Source organism: Salvia miltiorrhiza, chromosome 7, assembly GCF_028751815.1.
Source record: "Salvia miltiorrhiza cultivar Shanhuang (shh) chromosome 7, IMPLAD_Smil_shh, whole genome shotgun sequence".
Lineage (NCBI taxonomy): Eukaryota > Viridiplantae > Streptophyta > Magnoliopsida > Lamiales > Lamiaceae > Salvia > Salvia miltiorrhiza.
The window spans coordinates 15157526-15163525 of NC_080393.1; the positions used below are offsets into that span (position 1 = coordinate 15157526).

At 36.4% G+C, this 6000-nt stretch overlaps 1 long non-coding RNA gene and 1 pseudogene across 1 annotated transcript; one reads left to right on the plus strand and one right to left on the minus strand.

Annotated features, from left to right (window-relative positions):
- Nucleotides 1-509: 509 nt before the first annotated feature.
- Nucleotides 510-572, minus strand: LOC130996468 (U6 spliceosomal RNA; annotated as a pseudogene).
- Nucleotides 573-2116: 1544 nt separating this feature from the next.
- LOC130995470 (uncharacterized) lies at nt 2117-5495 on the plus strand. The gene is made up of 3 exons (XR_009092177.1): nt 2117-2731; nt 4585-4651; nt 5254-5495. It is a non-coding gene; the product is annotated as an uncharacterized LOC130995470 (long non-coding RNA).
- The last annotated feature ends 505 nt before the right edge of the window (nt 5496-6000 follow it).

Below are 6000 nucleotides of genomic sequence, written 5' to 3' on the forward strand. Positions count from 1 at the left end.
CCCTCGCGGTGGGAGAGTCTAGAGTCTGGATCGGTGAAGAGCCCTCGACGGAGGAGAGTCTGGAGTCTGGATCGGAGAAGAGCCCTCGCGGTGAGAGCCCTCTGGATCGGCAGGCCCGTCGTGCTATCAGCGCCGCCCACCGGATCGAGAATCCGAGCAGATGAGAGACCGTCCTGGAGCGCGGCCGGCCGAAGAAGCGGTGGGGAGCTGGAGAAGCGGTGGAGCCGTCCAACTCGGCGTGCTGCCAAAGTCGCTGCGTGCTGCCAGCTTTTCTTCACTCTCTTGCTCTCGTTCCAAATCCCATATATTTCTCTCTTGTCTGGATCGGCAAGCGGCAGACCTGGAGTCGCGGCGTGCTCTCGGCCGCGCTGTGCAGGTCGCTGGTCACCGGTCGCCGGAGGGCCTGGAGGCGTGAAGCGAAGGCCGGACCTGGATCGGCGTGCTGCCAAAGATTGGCGTGGGGGACAAAAAGCTTGTGCTTTTTCAAAAGCTAGGGGCCGCCATGGTCTAAAAATTTGGACCATTTCTCAATTTATGCGTGTCATCCTTGCGCAGGGGCCATGCTAATCTTTGGAGACATATCATATATTCAGACACCAACTTTTGAGAGCAGCAACTGCGATTTTGGAGTTCTTCCAATCAAGTTTTATTTCTTTCATCATTCTTTGCAATTTATTCTTTTTATTTATTTCTTTTGTTATTTAATTATTATGTTTTCTAGCTAAATTCGTTTATTCCGGCAACGATTAAGAAAGCACTAGCACGATTATTCTGTGAGATCTAATTGTTTTTATACTTTATTTTATGCTTGCATCTGCGATTCTCCATGTTTAATGATATTAATTGTTTTAATCCATTAGATAGTTGCAAATATTTATTGGGTTAGAATTAATTATATAGCCAATTGAACCGGCCATCCGTAATTGTGGTTTAGGTTTGATTAGTGGTAAATTGACACATCAGGGTCAAGGGAAAAGCAGTCTTAATTCAATAATCCTGCGTCAGAGTTTATTGGTTTTGAATCGGGTTTCTCTAGATATTAATGCTATCGGCTCATTAAATCTATATAGCGTCTCTTACGGTTGTCAGTCGATTAGGGTAGTAATTAGTGAAGCGTCTTCCTGGTTACCGAATAATTAAGGAGAAATAAGATCACGTCAGAAGCGTCTTCGGTGATTATAACTGGTTTGTTTGCATGATTTAAAGTTATTTTTGCATCGATGATCGGAATAATTGAGCTAGGGTGGACTTAATTGATTGCTGGAATTCTTTTATTAATTGTTGGAATTTTTATTCATCTTTTAGTTAATTGGAAAAATTGGTTTATTCGGATTTTATTTATTTAATTTTAAGTTTAGTATTTTCTATATTTTCTTCTCAAAATTTCGTGGGTTACTTGCAGGCTTTAATTAGAGAAATTCTCGCCAATTCCTTGGGAGACGATCTTGCTTACTGCTGTCTGCGCAGTGTGGGCATAGACTGACAACCGTAAGAGACGCTCTATAGATTTAATGAGCCGATAGCATTAATATCTAGAGAAACCCGATTCAAAACCAATAAACTCTGACGCAGGATTATTGAATTAAGACTGCTTTTCCCTTGACCCTGATGTGTCAATTTACCACTAATCAAACCTAAACCACAATTACGGATGGCCGGTTCAATTGGCTATATAATTAATTCTAACCCAATAAATATTTGCAACTATCTAATGGATTAAAACAATTAATATCATTAAACATGGAGAATCGCAGATGCAAGCATAAAATAAAGTATAAAAACAATTAGATCTCACAGAATAATCGTGCTAGTGCTTTCTTAATCGTTGCCGGAATAAACGAATTTAGCTAGAAAACATAATGTAATACCCGGGCTTTTGATGACGTGTTTAATTGCTTAAGTTTGAGTAAGTAGGGTATAAGATCCCTTGTTTGATTACTTTGTATAGAGATGAGGAGTTATATGAAGTTTTGTTGTTATATTTTAAAGATGTTGAGATGTTCTTTTGATGATGTGAAGATGATGTGTGATTTTATATCCGTAATTGAGTTTGAGTATTTGAATAATTCGAGATAATTATTTGAATGAGAACGGTGAACTCGGAAGTGAGATCTGAGTCCGTTAAGACGTTTTTGAAATTTTTGACTTTTTGACGATGAATAGTAAAATACTGCTATTTCGTCTTTTTGTCGACTTTCAAAATCTTACGTGCACGTCGTCGAGAAATATTCTTAATTTTTCGATACGAGTCCAATAATGAAAGTTTTTATTTTTGGACGACGAGTGAATAGTAAATCGGGATTTCTCGATAAACGAACCGAGCTCGTTTATCAGAATTTCGAGAACGAGCTTGCGTTTTCTATATTTATATAGAATTACGAGTGTAATGAAAGTGAGTAGGAGTTAAGAGGGTGAGTAACGAAGAATGTGGGTAATTAGTCGTTAAAACGAGACGAAACGGGATATTTAACGACTAACGGGTTAATATCTTAAATATCTAAGGCTACCCCACCAAAACCACCCCCCAAACCACCCAACACCCCTTTATCTACCTCACTCACGGCTGAATTCAGCCAACACACTCCAATCATCTTTGCTCTCTCACACACACAACACCCAAAACACCTACTTATCACGCCAAACACCATTTTTAGCTTGGACGGAGGTTTCAAGCTCCGATTTGAGCACCGAGACGAGCACCGATCATCTTTTCGATCACGTATCTAAGTAGGTAAGATCTCTACCTACGTTTTGATGGTTTTCTTTTCGATTTTCGTCGACGTCGAAAAACGTCGATTCTCGACTTTATTTTGAAACGACGTCGGATCGTCGTGAAATTTTAGTATGTTGTTCTTGGGTAGATGTTGAGCATGTTTAATGAAGGGAGTAAGAACGGAACGAACCGTAGCTATGAAACCCATGAGGGCAGCCCCGTTTTTCACATATTAGCTTGTCTTTCGATTTTTGTTTGATCGTTTTGACTTGATATTTGTGCTTAGGGGTATGCTAGAATCGATATATATTAAATTCGTATTTTTCCAAGCATGAAAATTGTATAAGTTTTTAGAGTATGATTATTTAAATTCGTGAAGTTTGGGACGTTGCATAATGAATATTATTGCGTATATGTGTTCTACGATATCACATGAGCATGCTAATTGATTTACAATTTATGGATGATAATTGTTGAACGAAATTAAAACTGGAATTCTGTCAAAATTTTACAGCAGTTTCAAGCTTATGTTTCGATGAGTTTTCATTGCTTGATGGCTCTGAAATTTTAGTATGTTTATCTATGATATGTGTATTTCGTCGCTGCAAAATTTCATGTCTTTTGGATGATGTTTGCTATTTTAAAGATATTTTGAAAAACCCTTGACAGAATCTGTCAACTGTTGGTAGACTTCACAAAAACGTTTATATCTATTAATCCATGAAGGATTTTGCATCACCGTTTTTTTTAAACGAAACTAGACTTCAATACTTTTCTGAAAACATAAGATTTCGATTTTTATGACCTCTGAAATAGAGCAGTTTATTATTTCAAAAATGCCCTGTTCTGCTGTCATATTTTTCCAACAGTAAAAGTGTATGAGTTTCATTGTTTATTTGGCAGATCATATGAACGTTTTCTCTTGTGAAATTTTAACCAAATCTTCAAGGATACCTTTAGTTTTGGCTGATTAAATTTGATGGAATTTTATTAAGGTTTGCCTTGGTTTCTAATGGCCTAAACAAAATTTGCAGAAACTGTCAATCTTTGACAGCCTGCACTAAAAGAGCAATATCTCCAAAAACCTTTAACCTTTTTGGTTAACTACCATTTTTAGAGTGAACTACACTTCATGAAGGTTTTGAGATCAATTGGTATGAGAGTTTATGATGATTGAGTTGGTTGTTATGAATTTTTAAAGATGACACAAAAACAGCAAAACTTTCTAGAAAACAACTTGATTATATTTGTTTTGATGGATGATACGATATGACTAAATGGTGTGAGTTGTGAGAGTTATGATTAACGCACATAAATGTTGGTATCTGACACTCGAACAATTGGTGTCGAGTATAAATGATAGTTTACTGATAAAGAGTTTTGATGATTTTGAATTGTTTGGTTTGCGTTGAAAAGATGTCAAGATGTTAAGTTTTGAGTCGAGAGACGAGTTCACGTAGTGAGATTCACGCGATGTAATCTCGTGGCTGACATTATATATGAATGGGTCATGCCGAAATTTTTAGTGAAATTAGGATTTGAGCATAGTCAATTCTTGTTGACCCGTGACTCAAATACATGCCTAATGGAAAGTTTAACTTTCTAATTGGTTAATTAGACGAGATGAGAGCGAATAGATCTGCTAAGAAAGTGGACTTTTCGATGTGTTAAATATTTCTTTTAATTGAAGTGCTGTTAATTATAACATAAGGATGTTATAATTAATGAGTAATGACGAGAGATAATAATTGTTATATTGATTAACAATCAAGAGAGATGAACATTAGAGATACTAATGTTTCATAAAAGAGATTAGATTATTAATCGAGGTTTCTTTTATAACTTCTCACCAATTCTTCATAACGATGAAGGTCCTTTTGGGAAGTAACGACTTGAGGGAGAGAGTGACGTTACTCATTGATACAGAGACACAACGAGGTGGGCATTACTTTTACTATACGTATATAGAGATCCCCTACGTATCGTGGGCCTCTTATACGAATGAATGCATGAGATGATCTAACTGTTAATTTCAGTTTCATATATATCAAATGAGTTTAAATGTTACATTCAAGCAAGTTATTTCATGACAAAATCTTTGAGTTAAAGTTATTTCAAGTATTGTCCTGCCATAAAATGTTTAAATTTTAGTATGATATCTATCTGCTTTGGCTTTGCCAATGATGCAATCGAATTCGGGTCCTGAGCAGTTGATAGCTATCCTGCCAGGACTAGTGTACACCAGTGACCGTGAGTCATCTAGCGGGTTGGCCGGTCAAGTGACCGTGAGAGGTGGCCACCTCTCCGGCACAAAGTTCCAGATATGATAGATTACAAGAGAACTTAGTCTGCAGACGAACTTTAAGAATCACAAATGAATTTAGTAAGCTTGGGCCTTTTTAGCGAAAAACTCCCTTGCTGTACTATTTATGATGGCATGGCAATTTACAGTTTTGAAGCATGTATTTTTTTATACCTAGGCATACGTGCCCACTGAGTGCTTTTGTACTCAGCCCTGCATATGTTTTCTAAATGTGCAGGTTGAGCTGATGTGATGATGGTGCTGCAATGAGCGGAGTCTCCAGGGTTATTAATAAATAGTTAACCTGTCTAGAATATGTCTTCATACATATGTCTAGCTACTTTCCGCTGCAAGATGTTGTTGTTGTTATAGTATGTTATGTCATACTTTGAGTCTTAAGAGAATGGTTTCATATGATGTATAACTTGATTAATGATATTAATTAAGTTTTATGTTGTCTTTCATAGACTGTTCAAAAGAGTATTAATGAGTAAATACGATGATTTTTCTTAAGTTAAGTAAGATTTACGGTTTCAAATGATGCCCCTTTCTTTCCCTTATTCTTTAACCCCATCCCTAGTCGTAGATCACTCGGCTTAACTATCCTTAGTTAAGGCGGGCCGTGACACATAATAATTAAATAACAAAAGAAATAAATAAAAAGAATAAATTGCAAAGAATGATGAAAGAAATAAAACTTGATTGGAAGAACTCCAAAATCGCAGTTGCTGCTCTCAAAAGTTGGTGTCTGAATATATGATATGTCTCCAAACAAAGCACTAGCACGATTATAATAATAATAATAATAATAATAATAATAATAATAATAATAATAATAATAATAATAATAATAATAATATATAGTGGGATTAGTTAGTTTTAACTATTGATGTGGTGCTTACCTAACAATGATTAGAGAAAAAAAAATGACTAAGTTGTTTTTTACGTTCAGGGTTACAACCCCCTAATATTTAACATAATCAAA